The following is a 22,360-nucleotide window of genomic DNA, read 5'->3' on the forward strand; positions in this document are numbered from 1 at the left end:
TGGATCATTGCTAGTTTCCCAGGGCTGGGAGCAAGACCTGCCATCTCTTGGGGTCTCTGCCAGTAGCTGTGCAGAGGAAGGGGTCTTAGAAGTTTCACAGTGAATGTGGGTGAAGAGCATCACCTCTCTGGATTGTCACATAGAGCATTCTGATATCAGAGAGGAACTTCTCTCTAGTAGGAAAAAATCAGTAAACAACCAAGAGCACCCTTCTCCTCATTTGGGTGAGGACATGCCTGCTTACTTACTATAAGGTGGGATTTCCCTAGACCTTCATACAAAAAAAAAAAAAAAAATCCCCAGGATGGTGGATGGAACTTCCTCCAGGTCCTCCAGGTCCCAGGAGGCATGATGGACTTTGAGTTGATGGATAGTACTTAGAACCCTATGAAAATGGCTCTGTTGGTCCAGTTCAGAAAGAGTGAGGTATGTTGAGAAGGCAGTAGAGAGAACATTCTGAATGGAACAGGGATGAGGTGAGCAGGAAGGGATCCAGCCTGATTGCTACTCCATACTTTCCATTTTTTACATGAATGAAGAAATGCGACAGTTAATTGGGATCCTCTGGAGCTTAAATGGGAACAAGAAGCCTTGGGGTGAGCATCCCTTTTACAGACATGAGGTAGGCAATTAGACTCAGCAGGAGGACACTGCACCGACCTTACTTCCAAGGCTTTAAAGATTAAAATGACAAAAGTCAGACGTTAGAAGTCAAAGGATACATTCATGGCCAAAAGGGTTTCAATTTAAAAGATTTTCAAGAGTAATTTTCACTAGGGGTGAATTTTGCCTTTCTATAGGTAAGATATGACTGTCCTGGGCTTGGATCGTCCTTACCCCGAGTTATCTATGTGTGGGCACTGCTGATGGATTTGGAGAAATTCTACACTGGGGACATATCTAATGCCTTTCTGTATTCCTGGACTAAACTGAAGGCCTGGCCTGTGGTAGTACCTGAGCAGTTATTTGTTGAGTGAATGAATGAATAGCTAAATAAACCTAGATTTGTATTTAAACATTGAGAAACATCTAGCAAGGTACAAAGTAGCACATCTCCTGTTTCCCTTCCATGGTTATTTCTGGTTAGATGGACTTTATTAACACACATACTTGTGTTTGATGGGCTACTTTAGTAAAGTTGGGTTTTGGAGGCATTGGTTGGTGAATGCTCAGGTGCATCAGCTGGACGCGTCAGAGGCACACCTGGGCCAGACACTGGCTCCTTGCCAGGAACCACAGAGGCCAGTTCCTGATGGGCACCACCCGGTGGCGGGAACCCAAATTGCAGTCATAGCACCTTCCAGGATTGTAACATTCCTATAAAGGGGAGCCTCGCTAATTCCCCTCCATTTCTATGATGGAAATTATTTGTTTGACTTGTACATCCATGACTACAAACACACTGTTATATGAAGAAGGAAACATATTGACAACAGGTGCATTAAGGCATGAGATACAGGCCATAACTCATTTTAAACCCTCTAACTCAGCACTCAGGCAGTTAAACACTGTGTATCATAAACAGAAGGTGTGTAATTGGCACAAAGCCGTTGCATTGTTGTTTTTTTTTTAAGATTTTATTTATTCATGAGAGACACAGAGAGAGGCAAAGACACAGGCAGAGGGAGAAGCAGCCTCCATGTAGGGATCCCGCCCGGTGTGGGACTTGATTCCAGGTCTCCAGGATCCGGCCCTAGGCTGAAGGTGGGGCTAAACAGCTGAGCCACCCAGGCTGCCCCTGCATTGTTTTTGGATTTTTTTTGTTTTTTGTTTCGTTTTGTTTTGTTTTTAACCCAGCATTAGAACAGTAGTGTTTTGCATGGTGATTTAGGAGACAAACCTCCATCTTCCATTGGTGCTAAAATGGGGCATGCAGATGTCAGCTCAAACCACAGTCAGAATGGTTCTGAGTTTACCATATACCAGCTATGACATAAAGCCCAACATACAGCAGAAACTCTCATTAATGAAATAGTGATAGATAATTAGTACCAGTAGCATCCCCTTGTCTTCTTCTTCTACAGAGGCAAATTTATAGAGGGGAAAAGGTACATGTAGAACCCCAAATTAGAGATTATACTTACCCAAAAGGGATTTCTTAAAAATTATTTTCTTTCAGAGTCTTATCAGAATTCCTGTCTCACAAGAGCTTGATGTAGAATCTTGACTTTAATTTTAGGGTGAATTACAGAAACTTCTGCTGTCTTTCCCCTGAGGGGAAGGTGTTTGATCCAAGAAGAAAGAGAAAGAAGGTACCAGGAAGTATAATGTGTGTTTGTGACAAAAAGGAGAACCAAGCTCAGAGCCTTTCCCAGTAGAACTCAGAGATTTCTCATTGCTGGAGGCGGTGCACTTAGTCCATGAGAGAAATGAGAGAATCAGCCCGGTCCCAAATCCCAAGTACGGACCTTCAAACCTCTAAGCAACATTTCTCGGGACACATCCACCAGGATGCAGGGCCCAGAGATCTATTCCAGAGAGGCCTCTTTGCAGGCTTAGACGTTACACACAACAGTAGGACACCAGGGAGGCCCAGCCCCGGGTCATATTCAGCGACCTCTCTACATGGAAATAGTCTTTTCTAAAAAACAGATTAAGACTTTAGAGACCCAAAGTTCAGCTCTGACACAGGGGAGGGGCAAGCGAGTCCCGTGGAGAGTGGGCAGGAAGGAAGAGTGTTTGCAGCAGGAGGAACAGCACCGACGGGCTCTCAGGTGAGCCAGAGGAGCCCGAGTAGGGCAGAGGATGGGAGGCACGGAGTGGGGCAGGGGCATGCGAAGCAGATCATGGCCAGCAGGAAGCAAGCAGGACGCAAGCAGGACGGTGCTTGCTTGCGGCCGGGTGGGGAGGCTGGGGGCCCAGAAGCATGCAGTGCAGCTGCTGTGGCAGGAGCCCGCTGCTGTGCACTGAGCCCTGGCTGCTGGTGCTGGGCTCTCTCCGCCCCGTGCAACCGGTGTTGGTCTTCCACTGCTGTGAAAAGGTACCACGTGTGCATTGTCCTCAAACAGCCTTAATTATCCTACAGTTTTGTGGGTTAGACCAGCATGCGTCTCAGTGGGCTAACAGTCAAGGGGTCCGTAGGGCAGCATCCTTCCTGGCCAGGTCCAGGGGAAGATCTGTTTCCTTCACTCTTCCATGTTCCAAAGATGTAGGTCAATGGGCACCAACTTCCAGTTATAAGACAACTAAGTTCTGGGAATCTGATGGACGGCACGGCGGCTATAGTTAATAATCCTGTGTTATGTACTTGAAAGCTCCTGAGAGAGCCGACCTTCAGTATTTCCACCATGGAGAAACCACCATCACTTGAGGTGTCGACCACTCCTGTTGTGGTGGCCCTTTTACAATGTATATATGTGTGTCAAATAAATCATCATGTGATACACCCTAAAATTACACAATACGGCATGTAATTTATATCCCAAAGAAGCTGGGGGAGGAAAGCTAACAACAAAAATTCACTTAATATTGAAACCAGACGTTATTCTAGCGTTCCCTCTCAGGGAAAACAAAATCTGTAAACCAAACAGGATTGTGATAGCTATAATCACAAAATAATTAAATACAATACAACCCGTTGGATGAAATAATAAAATATTGATAATGCTTATAAAAATAAAAGAATAAATCGATTTTTAATATTTCATCACATTTCAGTCATCCTTGATTTTTACCTTGACATCCTGCACCACCAAGACAGGAGCACCCTGTGGCCCAAACACAGCACGAGGCCGCGGGACCGCGTGGATAAGACAGGTGCTACACGGCGAACAGAGGAGGCCTTTCGGGAATCCGGGAAATCCACACTGTCCCGTGGGAACAGAATTCTGAGCTTGTTAACTGCACTTTGGGTGAATGGTTTCTCAAAGGTGCTTTGTTACTTTGCAGGATCCTTAGCAAAGGCATGCCTATGGGCACCAGGCAGAGGCTTATTGGCCAACAGGCCAGAGATGTTCCCACTGAGAATTTTTAAATCTGTCTTTGAAAAATCAAACGATGAGGCCACGCACATGTGTGGGCCTGTGGCCCCTTCCTCTGTGATCAAAGCTGGCCTTGCTGCATCTCTGACTGTACTGTGACGAGTGATCCCATCTCTGCAAGCCCCTTGTCTCTGACTCCCCTGGGTCCACCGAGCACCTCTGCCCATCTCAGCATCAGCTGATGAGCAGCCTGAACTCCATTCATCACCTTCCTTCCCTTTGCCATGTGACTTGACATATTCACAGGTGCCAGCCATCAGGGTGGGGACACGTCCTCCCGCCTACCCCAGGCTGCCTTGCCGGCATCACTGCCGAGGAGATGCGCTGTCCTCACGTGTGGATGATGGCACAGTGCATGCACGTTTCTCCCATGGCCACGCAGAGCCTCACTCCATGCTGAGCAGCGCACATTTTCTGGATCTATGTGTATAGCCCGGCTGTCGGCCAGCCCCCGGCCCCCGTAATACCTCATGTTCGCTAGGCCTTGCAGGGGCCCCGTGGTGGCCTTGTCCAGGGCCCAGATGAGTCCTTCTTGCCCAGAGCATGCTGGTCTCCAGCACCTGCATGGCCACTGCACTCTGACATCGCATGATTTTCAGGTCTTCACTCTGAGGCCAGGGCAGGGGTCCTCTTCCTTACTGCCCAGCGGGTGTGGACGTGAGTCTCCACATCAAGCCATCTGTTCATTCTTGGTTTCATCACTGCCACACGGCACTGGGCACTTTGTTGTCCAGGGGCTCCCAGACTATGATATTTCAGGTCACCAGCCCCTGGCTTTGCGACGAGGTGATGGCCTAGACACCTCTAGACTCCTGAGTGCTCCTTTGGGGCATCCTTCTGGCAGCTTCCGATGGGCTATATCCTCTCAGGGACGTTGCTCATGGGAGCTGAGGGCCACCGGTGGTTCCGTCTCAGGAACCCTGGCTTCCCCCAGTGGGTCAGCTCCTCCTGTCCGCGGTCCCCATCCCTGGGCTGAGCAGTGAGGGGTGGACAGCATGGGAGCAGCACGGCGCATCCTTCTGGAGCATGGGCGATCTCAGAATTCAGGATAGCACTCGCCATGAGCCTTTCACTGGTCTTCGCCATCAGCTCGACAGAAACTGGATCCAGCGAGTACTGAACCACACCCCGTCTTGTGTAGAGTGCTACATTTACATGTTTTCTAGGGACTCTGGCTTCAGATCTCTGGAGGGGCTCAGCCAGGCTGAAGGTTCTCTGCCTCTGTTTCTCTGTGTCTCTGTTTCCCTATCTCCCCTTATCTCTCTCTGTCTCTGCCTCTTTCTGTCTCCCTCTCCATCTCTGTCTCCCTCCCTGCCCCCTCTCTCTGCCTGGTTAGTACCCTAGGTACCCTGTCCAGAAGCCTGGAGTAGCTCAGCACTGGGGATGGATACATCATTACAGAACCAGGCGATGAGAGTCATGGGAGGAGTTTCAACTCACAGAAGAGGGACCTACCGCCAGGGTAGAGGGAGTGGGGGGAGATGTGGGAAGACTTCCTGGAGGAGGAGGCATCAGAGTTGTGGATTGAAGGGACCACAGGGGAGACGGGGGTGGAGGGCTTCCCAGGCAGAGGAAACAGGGTACCTCTGGAGGATGCTGGAACTGAGGGCCACAGTGCGCTGCAGAGTCTGAGGTGTGGCCAAGGCCGTTGAAGGGATAGGACATGAAGCTGACTTGCGTGGGGTTGCTAGACCACCTCCAGTCCTTGCTGACCCTCCTCTGGAAGCAAAGTCCCCCCTGTTTAGGAACCACTGGGCCAGAGATGTGTGTAGGAGGGGGCTTATGGATCCCAGGTGCTAGAGTGTCGTGTGTAGCTGTTCCTTGTCGCCACACTGATACTACCCAGCAAGAGTCGCAAGACCTAACAGCTGAGGCAGCCGGCACTTGTTTCCCTAAGAAGCCTGTGGTACACTGGGCACTTGTGCCAGCCTCAGCTGCACCCGGTGCCAGTGGGAGGCTGCAGGGCTAGCGGACTCAGGGTGGTTTCCTTTGTGTTGGCTGGGGCTGGGGGTCAGAGGTGATGGGGCTGCCGGAATCGCATCGTCCTGGGCCAGTTCCACTCTATGGGCCAGGTCCATCTTGATGCCCAAGCTCAGGTGGTAGAAAACAGATGCTTGCTCCTGATTGGATAAGCTAGAAGTTGCAGTCCATCCACACACCAGGCTAAGACATGTGGGGTCCTGCCTCCAGGCTGGGTGTGTAAGCCAGGACGAGTGCCTTGGGCCAGGGGTGCTACTGGGAGATCCCTCCAGTCACAGCACAGTGAGTGGATGACAAAAGGGGCCAGGGTTGGGCCCTGTTGTTTAAATAATCACAGGCAAGAGATGATGAGTTAACCATGAGTTAACCATGCTAACCCCCTATAGTGGGGGTTGCAAAAGGAAAGTAGATGTGAGCCATGAGAGATAAAATGGACAGGCATCACCAGTCAGAAGGTGATAATAGCATCCACAGATGACGCCCACTCTCCTGGCATGGGCAGATTTGGGGGCCATGGTTCCATTCACAAAATACCGATCTTGGAAGGAAGAAGCAGGTTCATGGGGGACGTGAGGATGAAGGAAGGAGCAGCACAGGCATGCTGTGTGTGAGGCTTCAGGTGCTGAGGGAAGCACGTGATGGGCACTGCCAACAGGCTATTTGTGAGTAGAACATAATACAGTATATTCCTCCCATGAGGCCATTTTTTAGAATAAAATGGGACATTTTTCATGAGTAGGGGTGTACTGCTGTCCCATCCTAGACAAACCAGATGTGCAGTCACCCCAAATATGGGGCCGCCTCACTGAGCAAGGACAGGTCTGATATTTTGGGGGAGATTTCTAAGTACAGAGAAGAACTGAGAAGTGAGCATTGATGTGTCTCAGTCACACCAAGGACCCCGAAGCAACATCTCACTGAGTCACAATCTGTAACCTAATTGTTTCCAAAGGAAAAGTCATCCCCAGGGTAAGACTGAGAAAAACCATGATCATGATTTTTGAAGGCACCTGGAGCTGGCTCACTCATCTGTATGGTGTTAAGAAGGCATCGTGCCCTGGACACTCTCCTAGTGTGATTCACAGCATTTGCTGAGACAGGAACAAGAACATTTTCTGTGTCAGTAGGTTTATCCTCTATGTTTATTAGAAGAATACATGTCCAACATCGCCCACGGTAATTTCCTCAATATTCTTTCTTGGGACTAGACTAAATTTACAAAGGATTTAGTATAAGGAAGAGGTAAAGAAGCATTTTGATAAAGAATAATAGGGGTGGTAGGTGGATGGAGTGACAGGTGGCAAAGGTGGCACACAAGAACCAGAAAATCCTCCTTTGCCAGAGGACTTCATTCCATAAGGAAATTGTCACCTTCCTCAGTCAGCACAGGTGAACCTCATGTGCAGAGGTGTGCAGTCGCTCTATCTCATGCTGGCAGGAAGCATGACTGTCCAGGAGAAGAGACACGTCCAGGCCCAGTGCCACACGGTGTCACCACTTCTTCGGAGGAGTACGGCAGGCTGTCACTTCTAACTGTGTGATGACACAAAGGGCATTCACTTTGCATAGCCGGGTCTGTTACTTTTTTTTTTAAAAAATTAAGTGGCTCTGGTTTAATTATGGCCATAGAGGTTTATAACCCAAGCTCATTTTTAAGTAACATTAAATTAACACTAGTTCAGACTTTCAAACTGGCCCTCATGGCTCCCCACTATATGACCACCAACGCTTCCCCGACATCCTCACCCAAGTCCCCCCTGCCTCATTTTACCTCCAAGACTGTGCAGCTGCTTAGCATCCTCCCCTCTGCCCTCCTGCCACCCGGCTGGTTAGAGTAAGGCTTGCCGTTGTAACGCGCAAGCCTCTAAAACATTCATGGTTCATTTCTCTTTGTGCAACAAACAGTTCAACACTGTGTTCCTGTTCCACTCCTCATGGCAATTCAGGGACCCAGGCTCCTTCCATCTTGTGGCTTCTCCATTCCCTAGTTCTTTTTTAGCAGGACGGACGGCAGCCTGGAAAATCATGCCATATGCTTGTGGGCTGTGTTCCGTCCACTGGAGCTCGATCTCATGGTCCTACCTAACTGACAGGGAGTCACTTTGTGCCCAGAAAGAAGTGGAACAAAGGGGTACTCTCAGGGTGGAGGGCCCTGAAATCCAAGAAAGTAGGAGAATCTGTAACAGCTGCTTATTTACATTAAATGGACAATAGTTGCTTAATACGTAGCATGCTAAGAATGTGGGATTTACCTCATATTTCATAATACATAAAATACTGTATCAAACATGTATTAAATAGTGTTATTTCCATGAATTCTGAACATTCATAAGATGTTGGTATAATGCAGAATCAAATCTGAAAAAATGAAATTGTCATCTGTACAGTGAATTTATAGTGACCATTGTAGTTGAGCAGATAATGATCAGTACACCTACTGTTCATGGTTGTTCAGGTCCCACAACTATTCTGAGCACTGACCCGCAATAGCACATTTCATCTTCGTGACATCCCTGAAGGGAGGGGGGCCGGGTTCAGATGGAGAATCTGAAGTATTCACCCAAGTTTGAACCCAGGCAATCTGGCTCCAGGGTGCACCAGGACCCATCACAAATAAACACACTTCTTGATGGACTGGGAGACACCTGATGGGAGAGCCAGGACGTGGGCACCGGTGACAATGAGGTTGGCTTAGAGGGGGCCTGGGCCCTCTGCTCCATGGACCCCTTCCCAGGGGACCAAACCTGGGAAGAATGCAGGTCAGAGTCCCTGCCCCAGCAGAGGCACAGAAGGAGGCAAGGTGGGTCTGGAGGGCTCCCTAAACATGTCATAGCCTGGGTGGCCAGAACAAGTCCCGAGGAGCAGGAAGTAAGTCAGATGTGCATCATGGAGCCTTTGGCTTACCTGAATTTTAAATGTGTACTCTCAACAGGGGTGTACGTAAAACCGCTGTAGGGACCTAGGTTCTCTCAGACCCACCCTCCTGGTGGGAGTGCCAGAGGCTCTGAAAGGAAAGGTCTGGCATTTTGCAGATTACAAAACTCTCTGAGCTCTGCTGTCAGCGGGAACCAGGAGCTCAGCACGATGTTCTGACTCTCTGTGCAAACCTTCAACAGCTCTGAGGAATTCTTGTTGTGGCAGCTCAATTTAGAGGCTTTCTGTGGTGTTGTCAGAGTAAGATCACTTCATTAAAACCAGACACATTTCCAGGACCTCTGGACAGTTTCTAGAGCTCTATGTGCAGTTTATTTCAGAACAAAGTGGTTTAAATTCAGTGATGTAGAGATAAGTGGGTGGATGGATAGATAGACAGATAGATTGGATGGATAGATGAATGGATGAATGGATATAGATAATAATAGATAGGGTGGATGGAGATTAGATAGATAGATAGATAGATAGATAGATAGATAGATAGATGATAGAATGGATATAGACATGATAGATAAATGGATACATGGATGGATGGATGGATGGATGGATAGATAGATGATAGAATGGAAAGATATAGAAATATAGATAAACTTTAAGCATTCTTCCAGGAAATCAATCTTAAAGCCAACCACTTGAGAAGGAAATGTAGAATATTGGGCTTACTAAGTGAACATTTGTTACTACATCTGGCAACACCTGGGGAAAAAATTTTATTTTCAAGGTGCACAGTTAATCAAGAATTAACCATTGATAACTTGTTCTCATTCATTTTGTTTTCAAAAGTTCTTTTGAACTGAAAAAAAAAGGTTCTTTCTTCTGCACTGTCACATCTTCCATTTATTTCAGATAACAGAAATCTTCTTTTCTTTGAAAGCTTGGAAATGCTTTTTTAAATACGATGATCATTTGTGCCCTGATGCCCCCTTTCTTTCCTGGCCCACTTCTGTGGGGTGGTGTAAATGAGCCCTTGGATCTTCCTCCCTCGAGGTAGAATTGGGAATTTTGACCTTTAAGGTCAGCTTCAAGCTCAAGTGTGAGACCATTCTGTAATCTTAGAATATAAGGAAGTTCAGCTCAGGTTCAACCGGGCTCACATTAATTGGTTTTAGACTTGAGGTTTGGTGAAATAATTTGCACCTGTGTTCAGTGTGATTTGTTTAGCAGATTAGTTCCTGCTCATCTTGTGCGGGGCTCAGCCTGGGGTCAGGCCCAGTGGCCCGGAGCAAACACACACACTAGTACTACCCTCTTCACCAAGACACCTGTCCTGTTTCTCCCTGGCACCAAGTGACTGAGGGAGCCCATAAGGGGACATACCACTTCAGAATCTCGATAAGAATTTGTCTTAATATATGAATTCATGGGCTTTTGAACATAACTCACAAGTAAAGTAATTCTGACTTGTGATTTCACTTCTAAGGATTCGTATCATTTTTTCTTTGTCCAATTAATTCCTCATTTCCTAAAAATTTAATCTTGCCCACTGTGCACTTGCCAACATGGTACCCCTCAAGCTGGGGTAAGGAGTGTGCACAGCGGGCGCCTCATCACAGCGAAGACCCTCGGATAAAGGCCAGCCACAATCGAAGGCTACCGTGGCTGTGTTTGCATTTTTTCTTCCGAGGTACTTGACAGAATTGTCCCCAGATGGCAGCTTCTGTTCTCAGGCTAAGTACACCTCACCGCCTAGCACTTGGCTTCTTGACAGCTGTGACGGAGCAATGCCCATAACACACATACAGAAATGATCTGATTTCTTGGAAGCTCATCGCCAGACTTGGTCCTCACACCTGTGATGAGCACTGCCAGGCCTGCCGTCACCGACCGCCCCTCTGCAAAGCTAATTACTGACAGTAAGACGTCTCACATTCTCTCAGAGGCCACAGGAGTCTCAAAATGGATTTTAATTCACTGTAATTAAAGCAGTGTATCCTCTGCCGTGGTGGAGAGAGAGCCATCAAAGCAGAGTGGAGGGTTGCTGAGAATCCCGGAAGGCATTGAAATCCCCTACCTGGCATAGAGAAGAATGACTCTTCCTGATGCTCTAGCTTCTCCTCCTGGAGGCCCACCTTCGTCCATGGACGTGGCCAAGCAGTCCAAAGATTTCCTGAGATTCAGAAATGAACGTTATGAGTCCCGAGGATTGTGTGAGGCAGGCAGCTGCTTCTGAGCAGTACAGGGGAGCCACGCTGTGCAAATCTGTCATGGAGATGCACTTACTTACATGGGCTTAGGAGGGGAGAGAGAGAGAAATCACCATTAAGTAATGAGGGAGATCTCACACCTTGCATGCACTGAGGATCCCCTTGTGGTCATAGTGAGGAGGGAGCCAGAACCTGTGCATCCCCACGACTCCCTTCCCCAGTGCCTCTGGGGTGTCGGCGTCTGGTACAGTCAGCATTGGAAGACACCAGTTTCCACACAATGTAGTTTCTGCCACAAGCCCCCTGCCCACATCCCATGCCCAACCAAAGAAACTGGGACCATTTCAGTTGCCAGGAAGAGCAGGGATATTGTCAGATCTGCTGGGATGATCTCCAGACCCAACATGATGCTGCCCTATATAATTTACAAGGGCATCTTGCACTCTGCCAAATATTTGCCCTCAAGTCCCAACCCCTGTACGAGATGAAACCCAGAAGGTTCTTGAGAATGCTAATTCCAGGAAGTTAGGTAGACAAATCACCACTACACTTGCAACAGTAACAAGTTTGGTAAACTGAGGCAGGCAGGTAGGTACAGCAGTGAGATAGCATTGCCTTATTAGGATGACTTCATTGATGCAGCATTGTATGAATATATGAATATATTCAGAGCATATGAAGGCTTCTCATATATTCTCCTCATTACCAACAAACTTGTAAAACACATAAGGGGACTGAAATCCATGTCAGACATGCTTGGTATCAGGTGGGCAGTTTAGGGGGTGGCATCAAAACCTGGATCCTGGTGCCACGCCCTGGGACCCTGTTACTCCAGCACATTACACTTCCCTGAGAAGAGGGCATTGTTTCTCAGAAGGTCTGATTATCACTTTGGATGAGTATTTACGTAGCCGGCTAGGTTCATTCTAGTGCATTTTTATTAAAATAGATGTTCATTCCCCTCCTCTCTTGAACCACAACTTAAAATTACTCCAAAATTCAAACAAGTAAGATATAGCCTTGCCTTTCTTCACATCTAAAAACCCCGAAAAGGAATGACAAATTTTTATCACCTCTCCATCCCATGCATTGTTAAATATCCGGGCATTTGGAGGTATGGGGTGAGGACAATCCATTACGAAGAAGTTAAAGCCCCTCCCTAGAGATCCAATCAATGCATTCATTAGTCATTACGGATATTCACAAAACTAATCATGGACAATTTATGTCTCGGCTCATAAATGCAAAGTGACAGCCTATGACTTAGCTACAGAAATGATGTTATCGAGACAAAAAGAATCTGAGAGGAAATCGAGAATACAGGAAGGAGAAGGTGATAGAATTGAACACTGGCATAAATATAAATCACAAAAGAAGATTGGTTTAATGCAACATGATAGAAACTGCAGGTGTTAAAAAGATCATCCACTCATCAGGGGTGAAGAGTCCCTCGGGCTGGAAATCTTCGGTGAGAAAAAGCCTGGCTTTGGACAAAAGGAGCTGGCAAAGCAGAAGCTGTTTAAGTTGGTGTGAGAAATAAAGAATCATTAGAGAAAATTCTGTTTTATAATATTTAGGTACAAAATGGTAAAATGTCTGGGGGCATGAAGCATCATGTTCTTCATCTCAAAAGCAGTCTTTCTTAAAACAGCTCATTTGGAATACTTTTGGAAGAGCCAAGACCTATTAATCTTTATATCAGCAAACATTTGCTGGGCTTATTTGCTCACTCCCTGCTCTGTAAACCCCACCCTGAGCATGGTGGTGAATGAGCCACGGCTTCGAGGGGCCCTGTTCCAGACTCAGATCTCATTATCCTTTATCTGTTCGGTTTGCATACAGTAAGAGCACTTGGACTCACTCTCCCTACAGTGCCTCACCCTTGACCTGAGAGGAGCAGCTCTAAATGAGAATGGGGTCCGGAGACTTCATGATTATTCACGAACAACTTAGACCCCCGTGGACCCAATTAAGCACTGGCTGTGGTCCAGCATGCCATCCTGACATGCAGGCAGGATGCAGCCCATAGCAGGCATAAGGATTCTAGATGGTATGTAGATGGATGCTTTCAAAATACAGTCTGTGCACTTAATGTATTGCAAAACTATAAGTAACACATCAAAACTGGTTTTGCAAATATTTTGCTTAGCAGAAGGTAAAGAGTATTTTTTTAAGTAAGTATTAGTAGACGTGGTGTTTAGGCATGCTGTGTAAACCCTGAAAACGAGATGCGGACAGGGCGGAAGCTTGCGAGGAGTGGCGCTGAAGCCCTTCCTTCTTTCACCAGTTGTGTCTTAAATCCCGTCTCTGTATTAGACCCACTTCTAGATACAGAGATAAACCAAAAGTAGACGGCCTAACTTCCCTCATTGTATTTGGATTTTCAAAGATATTATCAGCTGAAATAACAGAACAACAGATCAGAAGTGGCTAATAAGAGGAGTTACAATCCATTCTGCAGGATCACAAGCTCAGAGACTGCTGATCTCAGATGTGGCTCTGTCAGCAGCTCCATGATATCAGCCTCCTCAGGCTGGCTTCCCAGCACCTCTCTTGGCTCTGGACTCAGGACCACATAGTGGCTGCCACAGCTCTGCTCCAGCCACAACATCATCATACCATCATGTCTCATAATTATGTTTCCTGTTTGGCCACAGCAGGAGCTTGTGTTTGAGCATCTTAGTTCATAAAAAGGGGTAAGATGAGCTTACTCTCAGATGGTTCTCCGGGTGGGATCCCCAGACTAGCAGCATCGGCATCGCCTGGGAACTGGATAGAAATACAAATTCTAGGGCCCTACACCAGACCTATCAAACCAAAAACTCTGAGGGTTGGGACTGATAATCTCTAATTTCCAGGGGACATTTGGCCCTATCTGGCGACATTTGCGGTTGCCATCAACATGGGAGGAGATGGTGCTAGCGTCTAGTGGGTGGTGAGCAGGTTGGTCCTAGGCAGGGCAGCCTCCCAAACAAAGAAGGATGCAGCCCAAAATATCAGCAGTGACAATGTTAGATGAACTTGAAAGCACAGCTTAGGCTCTAGGTGTGTCAGGACACAGATGGACCATGAAAACATTATGTTAAGTAGAAGGCACCAGACATAAAAAGTCACATATGGTATGATTCCATTTATATCAAATATCTAGAATCGGCAAATCCATAGAAATAGGAAGCAGATTACAGGTTTCCAGGGGCTTGAAGGGGGCCAGAATGGATATGGGGTTTCTTTTGGGGGGTGACAAAGGTTAGAAGTGGTGATGGTTGCACAGCTCTGGCAGGATGCCACAGACACATACTTGTACCTTTAAGAAGGGTTGTTTGTGTGGTATGTGAATTATAGCTCAGGAAATCTGTTCTAGCAGGTCGAAGACTTTTTAGCAAAACCATTATTGGTGGTAGGAATGTTTCTTTCTCTTAAGAAACTATAGTTATAAGTCTTACACAAAGCTGCATTTTCTCCCTATGGCTAAGCCCTTAACGCTTTTCAAAAGTGAATACATTTTTCCAAGAATTGCCATGACTGACTTTTTTTCCCCTTCTCTGAACTCTGAATCTGTCATTTTATCTTGGTGAATGTGGCCCTCATTTTTACCTTTTCAGAGCTTGATTGTTTGGTCCTCCAACCAGAGGAAAAAAATACTTATTTTCTACAGCTTTCTCATTCTGGGGGGGGTTCACTTCATCCATTTCTCAAGCTACAACAGAGACAGTGTACTAGCCTTTGCTCACCGCCGTCCCCCCTGCAATATTCTGGGTAAAGGGTAATTCTTCACACTTCCATGAGATCCCGTATCTTAGAAACTCTGAATGCAGGGCTTGGGCTGCTTCCCAATTTGTCAGACTGCCATTTAAATTCAAAATTAGATGATTTTAATGTTAAAGAGATGCACATCCTATAGATCTAAGTTATGTCTACTCGGGTGCAAAGTGGTTTAAGGCAGATTCCATGATGTCATGTGATATGTGTTAAGAAATAAACCTTAATGAGGAAAATTGTGAGTCAAGAAGTAGCAAAGGGAAGGCAAAAGTCCTCTGATCTCTCATTACTCTGTGGAGTGAAATGTTGGGACTGTGGGCTGCATATGGAAAGGTGGCCCTGACTCCTGTTGCCTGTGTTGATTTTTACCTGGCAGGTGTCAAAGCGATGGTGCCAGACAAACAGACCACCTGTGCACTGCAGGCTGGGTTTTGCTATGAGCTCTTTCTAGGAGTTGTCTGTGGGGGAATCTATCTGCCCACCAGCTAGAGACGTTGTCACCCCTCCTCTGGGGAGAGCAGGCCAATGACCTCATAGGTGCTAAGTTCCACCAATGTCCTATCTTAAGATCTTACGTGAGTGGATCATCCAGCGTGGAAGCCTTCTTCAATGCAGTGTAATATTTTTGATATTCACTCGTGTTATCATGTGAGTCAGTAATTCTTTCCTTCTGAGTGGTGAGTGGTTTTCTACTGCAAGAATATGCCAATTTGTGTATATATTTTTCCTTTGATGGACACCTAGGATGATTTTGGTTTTCAGCGTATATAAATACTGCTATGAACACTCATATGCAAGTCTTTAGGTGGGAACATATTTTTGCTTCTTTCTGGTAAATACATATGAGTGACATACCTGGGTCATATAGCCAAGTATATGCTTCGCTTGATAAGAAACCGCCAGCTTTCCTGTCCACAGAGTCTGGGAATTCCTGCTGCTCCACATTCTCAGCAACACGCGATGGTTTTAGCCCCTTGTAGTACAGTGGGTCTCTCTGCCGTGGCCACACTGCCAGGCCCACGCCAAGTGTGGGTACCAGGGACGTTAATGCCTGACCTGGTGCAGAGCAGGTGCCCGCACCTTCCTCGCTGGCTACCCGCTGGCCAGGGAGCAACCTCCTGGTGAGCACAAAGCTGGGAGCGACCCTCCCATCAGCCTCCAGACCCCAGGTGTGTGCTGTGGGTTGTTTCTGAGGATTGTGCACATAACTCGAGCTACCCACTGGGGAACTTGCTGAATTGCCAGAGGTCACAGTGTTCAAGTGCCCAGTCCCAGCCAGGGAGGGCACAAGAGCCACACAGAAGCCATATGCTTGAACAAGAATGGACCATCACTGTGTGCTGACTTCCATCAAGCAGTGCACTTCAATGTTTCTCTTTCCTGCAGAGAAGATTGCCATTTCGAGGCAAAGGCAGAGGATTGAAGGGTGCAGAAGAGCTGGGGTAAAGTGGGTTACAGGGGTAATAAGGGTATCTCTTGGGCCAGCATGAACCTAGAGAGGAGAGGGGAGTCCTAGGGACCAGTAACAGTGAGAAGCCATCGTCTCCTGTAGGCCTGGAGGGCAAGGAGAAGGGGCTGGCTCTGGACCCTGGAGGAGCTCCATGCACAGGTAGAGGAACCAGAGGCAGCAGATGGCAAACAACAACCCAGCAGGGAGGGGGTGCAGGGAGCAAATACCCCAGCCATTCTCTCCTCCTGCTCTGATTTCCTGCCCTTGCCGTCCACTGGCCGCCCCTGGCCTGGAATCGAGTGAGGAAGGCTATCTGATGGTGTGCATCAGAACCATGGACTTTCTGAGAGAGGCCAGGGGCAGGGAAGGGCAGACCATGTGTCTGCAGAGGCAGAGAGGAAAAAAAAAATCACAGCACAATCCCAAGGCTCATTGAATTCATAGTAGCTGTTGCTTGACTGTAGGAGGAAGAAATTAAAATGAGATTTGAAACAAAAGCTGCTGCACTGCTTTGACATTGCTATCCTGAGAAATGCTTCTCCGATTCCAGACACAAATACAATTACCTCTTATATTGTTGCAGACTAATTTCTTAAGAACACACCTGCCTTATTATCAAGACGTCTAGAATCTCCTTTCAGCAGCCACCCACTTGGTGCCTTGTCCAAGCTTGCGGAGCATGCAGAATCCGGAGGCGGGGGAGGGTTCTGATGCCACCCACAGGGGACGCGGTTCGGGCAGGCGCAGCCACGCGGTGTCTCTGATGAGGATGGGGTCTGTGGGGTCCCGCAGCCGCGTGGTTTTTTGGTTTTTGTTTTTTTTTGTTGTTTTTTTTTTTAATTTTTTTATTGGAGTTTGATTTGCACCCAGTGCTCATCCCGCCAAGTGCCCCCCTCAGTGCCCGCCACCCAGTCACCCCAACACACACACCCCCGCCCACCTCCCTTTCATTTCCCAGACTTAGGTGTCTTTCACGTCCTGTCACCCTCACTGATATTTTCACTCATTTTCTCTCCTTTCCCTTTATTCCTTTTCAATAATTTTTATATTCCCCAAATGAATGAGAACATATAATGTTTGTCCTTCTCCGACTGACTTACTTCACTTAGCATCATACCCTCCAGTTCCATCCACGTCGAAGCAAATGGCGGGTGTTGTTTGTCGTTTCTAATGGCTGAGTAATGTTCCATTGTATACATAAACCACATCTTCTTTATCCAGTCATCTGTCGATGGACACCGAGGCTCCTTCCACAGTTTGGCTATTGTGGACATTGCTGCTAGAAACATCGGGGTGCAGGTGTCCCGGTGTTTCATTGCATCTGTATCTTTGGGGTAAATCCCCAGCAGTCCAGTAACTCTGAACGTGAATGGGCCGCGTGGTTCATGCTGGGTGGTGACCTTGCTGGCTCGGGTCTGAGACAGGCCTGCAGGAAGGCAAGGGCACGTCATGGATGCCAATGCTAACACTGGCTTAGCTGTCTCACGTTGACTGCGTTAGCTTCCTCGGCCACCATAACCGGATCCTGCAGGCTGGGTGGCTCACCGAATAGAAATTTGTTTTCTCCCAGTTGTGGAGGCTGGAAGTCTGAGATCAGGTACCCTCAGGGTTGGTTTGTGGTGAGACCTCCCTTCCTGGATTGTGGGTGGCCACCTTCTGGGTCAGCCTCCACGTGGCCTTTCTCTGGCGTGCAGGGAGATAGAGCACTCTGGCATCTCTTCTTGTAAGGACACCAGTCCTAGTGGATTGGGGCCCCACCCTATGATCTTATTCAAACTTACTCATCTCCTGAAGACCCTCTCTCCAAATACAGTCACTCTGGGAGCTAGGGCCTCGGCATACAAGTTGGGGGATACGCTTTAGGCCATACTTCTCTTCATTATTCTCTCAAACATGACACTGACGATGGCACCAAATGCCCCCCAATAAAACCATTGGGTCTTTGTGTGAGCCCCAGTCACCAATGCAGACTCGAGTGTCCTTGTGATGAGGCCACCACTTTGGATCACTCAGCACTCTCACATGGTTCTCAAAACCTCCTCCATCTCTAGCAGCAGAGGGGTTTTCGTGAGGACCTGGCAGAGGTGGTTGTCACTACATCTTCTCGGGACAATAGATGCTTGCCAGCGCTGCATTTCTGAATGATGAGATCCTCACAGAGCCAACTAGGTCATCCTCAAGGGGGCCACAGGAGAGGCTGGCCTAATTTGGAAGATAATTTCAATGTCTTTCCAGCCTAATCTCTCTGCAGAGGGATCCAGAGAGAGGCAAAAGCCATCTCTGAGAAGAGGAGTTTAGGAAACTATTTTGATGTATTCAGAGAACCACGTGAGCAGCTGTTTGAGAACAGAAAGTTAGCCAGTACCCCTCCCCACCCTGCACTCCCTCCCCTTGCCACCAGCTCAACTGGTAATGACAGGTGTGGCTTGGAAGGAAAGGATGTAATCAGTCCTGCGAGAAATGAAGCAACAAAGTGCAGGTTGGGGGCTGGCGTTTGGAAGGAAGAGATGGCAGAGAGGGTGGATCTGCGGGCCAGTGGACGCTCCCGAGCAGGACACGCGGGCATCAGTGCCCACCATGCGAGTGTGAACATCGTCTGCTGTGTTCTGTCCCATGAACACCTCTCTTATGCCCAAACCATCAGTAAATGTCTGGTGCTTTCACCATGTCTCAGCAGCGTTCTGGCGGAGGGGTGGATGCATGTGGCGTTGTTCGCGCAGGGGTGACACAGACGTGGTCAGAGAAGAGACAGAAAAGAAGCCTGTGCCATCTCCATATAGTCTGCTCCTCAGGGCCAGGGGGAGCCTTCACCTGCTGGCCGGGATGGAGGTGCCTAGCTGTTCATTTGAACTTTCAAGCAGAGTTGGTGCCCGGAGCCCTCCAGCTTGAAAATACCTGGGTTTCATCCACATTGGCATTTGCTGACCTGCATCTGGGCACAATCATTCCATCCTTTTCAGAACCTCTGTCTTTTCCTCTCTCTGCCTTCATCCTGGGTCTTCATCCTGGAAGCAGAGGAGCCAGGCAGCAAAGAGAAAGTTTCATTTTCTGGGCTGGACAAGAGGTCCTCTCAGTCCTAACAAGATTCTGAACCTAGAATATTTTAGTGTTTTACCTTTATCTGTTTTTCATGCATCTTTGCTGATTTGCAAAAGGCTTTATGTGTCCGTGGTAGAGCACTCCCACTGGAGATAGCATAATAATTCACACTCATTTGGCATTTGATTTGAGCCAGGTACTGTTCATATATTAATCCAGTTCATCTTTGCAGCAACCATATGAGGGAAGCACTAATATTATCCCCATTACAGAGACAAATATGCTGAGGCTCGAGGTTGAACCACTCAGCACGGTGACTCACATAATATGTGGAGGAGGCAAGATGAGACCCCAGGCAGTCTGGTTATGGGAACCACACATAAGCATTCATGAAGTGATGTCAGGGCCCTCCTGAAGCTCATCTGCCACTATAATTAGTGTCAAGTTCAAGCTCCAGTGACATTCGTGACTTTTGCATACCTACCCTCCACTCGGTGATGTGCAGAGTGTTACACACCACATCTGGCGTCATGCACCTGGCTGGCATTTCCACCAAACTTGGAGATCATGCCATGTTAGCATACATAGAACTGCTCCATTCCTTTTCGACAGCTCCATAGTATTCTGCTTATGGAATCATGGATTTACTGAATCAGTCATTTACTGATGGACATTTCAAGGGTTTCTTGTCTATTCCAACTATTTGTTGAGAAGGGAGTAAAAGTTTCAGTTCCTGTGCCCAAGGAGAGGGAGGAGTGCAGAGAAGGGGACCACCGTGGGCCTCTCCTAGCAGGACAGCTGGCGGTCAGCACAGTGCATGGCCCACGGTGGCCATGGGTACCACTCTGTTGGAGCAGAGGCCAGCCAGCATGTGCTCCTGTGCTCACCGGGTGAGAATCGGCCCTGACTGCAGAGAGGAATTTACAATGTGAGCATTTAGGATGTAACAACAAAATAGGAGAGAATTTAAGCTTCCCAGAATCTGCTGAAAGCTTTTGCTCCCTCTTTAAAGATCTTGGCATTGTGGGGGACTGTGACAAAAGTCACCGAAAATGTCAAAGTCAGAAAAAGAAATGTGTCATTGTCCCAACAGGATCAGATAAATAGAAGGAGAACTTAGCAGTTTTATATGACTTCTGGCAAACTCTGGGAAGTGATGCTTTTTGGACATTGAAAAGAAATAGTGGGATTGTGATCTTACTTCTTACTCATTAATAGTCGCTTAAGAGGTTCTCACATTACTGGAAACCCATGAAGGATCAGCTTCGAAATAAGAAATTAGATATTTGCTTTGCTTTGTTAACATAAAAGGAATTTATTGTAAGTGTTCCCCAGCCCTTTGAGATGATTCCTTGAAATTAGTCCATTGTGATGCTAAATGTCTGCAGAAAGCTTAGCTCACCAGAAGGTTCTGGATTTTGATGTCTAGAGACCTATTCTAGATGCGTGTTCAGTTAAATACCTATTCAAAATGTTCAGTTAAATACCCCTGCTAAGATTTTTGTTTGGGTTCTGGTATTAGTGTGAGCATTGGGAGTAAAGGTAATTATTACAGTGTGTTCAGAATAAACGCAGACTCGATCAGAGGCATGCTGGCTCTTCTCCTGGACTCCCAACTCAAAGCCAGACCAGGTCCCTGCTTCCACGACTCCTGGAAACATGTCTCATGTGGATTCAGGGACTGAAGCAGCATATACTTGACAGGGAGATCAAGATGCTAAAGAAATTCACTGTATTAGTTGTTAACCATATCACCATTCTTGGTCATTCAACACACATTTATCACCTGCATAGCATGGTCTGAGCAAAACCCACTGAGATGGAATGTCTGTCTGAGGTCTTGGCTGCAAGTGATGGAGACTTAATCACAGTGACTTAATCCCACCCCCAAGAAAGGGAGGCGAGGGGATTACCACAGCTGGGGTGCAGCTTGGTCTTGGTCATCAGGACCTGGTCTCTGTCCTCTCGTCCTCTGCAATGTTGACATCTCTCTCCAGCAGGCTTTTCCTTCGTAGTGGCAATGTTGCTTTCTGCAGCTCCAGGCTTTCTTGCTCACACTCCAAGACAGGAGGAGAAGAGCGCACCTCTCTGCAAAACCTCAGCCAAAGCCTCAGTCACATGCCTGTCACCAAGGCAGTTCCTAGCCTGGAGGATGTCACAATTCAGGCCTCAGTCCTGCCCACCTGTGGGGCCAGGTTCAGCCCCAGCAGTGAGAGACAAGGACTTGGGGAGGATGGTTTTCCCCAAAGGAACCCAGGGGACTAAGAGCAGCCGTGAATTCTTACTGAGCAGAAGGAAGTAGCCAGTGGTGAGGTCAGCAAGATGGTAGAAGAGACGGCCTCAGGTGTACGGCCCTCAGCAGTAATCAGGCAGCACACCCAGACACATGTGCCTCTGGGAGTGGCAGAATCTAGGTGAGAGGTTTTCCAAGACCAAGAAGAGCCATTTGAAGGCAGACCTACACCCAAACTCTCCACCATGGTCCCAGCGATGACCCAGAAAGAGCACCCTGCCCAGGACTCAGCTGCAGCCCTGGCTGGCTCTGGTTCTGTCCCCAGGACCATCTGCCAAGGGACCTGGAGGACTCTTGGCCACCCAGGCTTTGGGTAACAGGCATAGGGACCTGAGTCCTGGCTGTGGACTCTGCAGTGGCCCTTGTGCTGGCTCCGGTCCCCCTTGACTGTGAGCTGCCAGCCCCTGGAAGCAATGCCTTCAAAATGATGGCATAAGTCATTTCCTGCTTTGGTCCCCCGAACAGGAGGACCAGCTAGCAACTGTCCATCCACTAGGCACCACTGAAAATCCACGAGTGGGGAGGCCAGTCTGAGAAAGATAGCACGAGAAGAGTGAGCAGCTGCACTGACCTTACCCCAGCCAGCACCGCACCACGCCACATGGGTCCCTGGGACTGTGGCTTCTACAGTGGGACCGGGAGCCCGCTGCACATCCAGCAGCACCAGAGTGGCAGGACGCTCCTCGTGAGGCCCACTGGGTCATACCTCACAGGAGTGGCTGGGGATCAGACAGAGACAAGGCTCCCAGCCCTGGAACCCAGATCATGGTAGGCTATGTCC

The 22,360-nt window shown here is 47.9% G+C and overlaps 1 protein-coding gene and 1 long non-coding RNA gene across 2 annotated transcripts in view; one reads left to right on the forward strand and one right to left on the reverse strand.

The window, feature by feature from the left end:
* Nucleotides 1–22,360, forward strand: part of TMEM132D (transmembrane protein 132D) — a 596,131-nt gene that overhangs the window by 515,332 nt on the left and 58,439 nt on the right. The window lies entirely within an intron of this gene.
* LOC140618953 (uncharacterized) lies at nucleotides 7,127–21,399 on the reverse strand. Its single transcript, XR_012018925.1, has 3 exons — nucleotides 21,200–21,399; nucleotides 10,906–11,001; nucleotides 7,127–7,493 (listed from the first exon to the last, which is right to left on the reverse strand). It is a non-coding gene; the product is annotated as an uncharacterized lncRNA (long non-coding RNA).

This window comes from Canis lupus, chromosome 27, assembly GCF_048164855.1.
Source record: "Canis lupus baileyi chromosome 27, mCanLup2.hap1, whole genome shotgun sequence".
Lineage (NCBI taxonomy): Eukaryota > Metazoa > Chordata > Mammalia > Carnivora > Canidae > Canis > Canis lupus.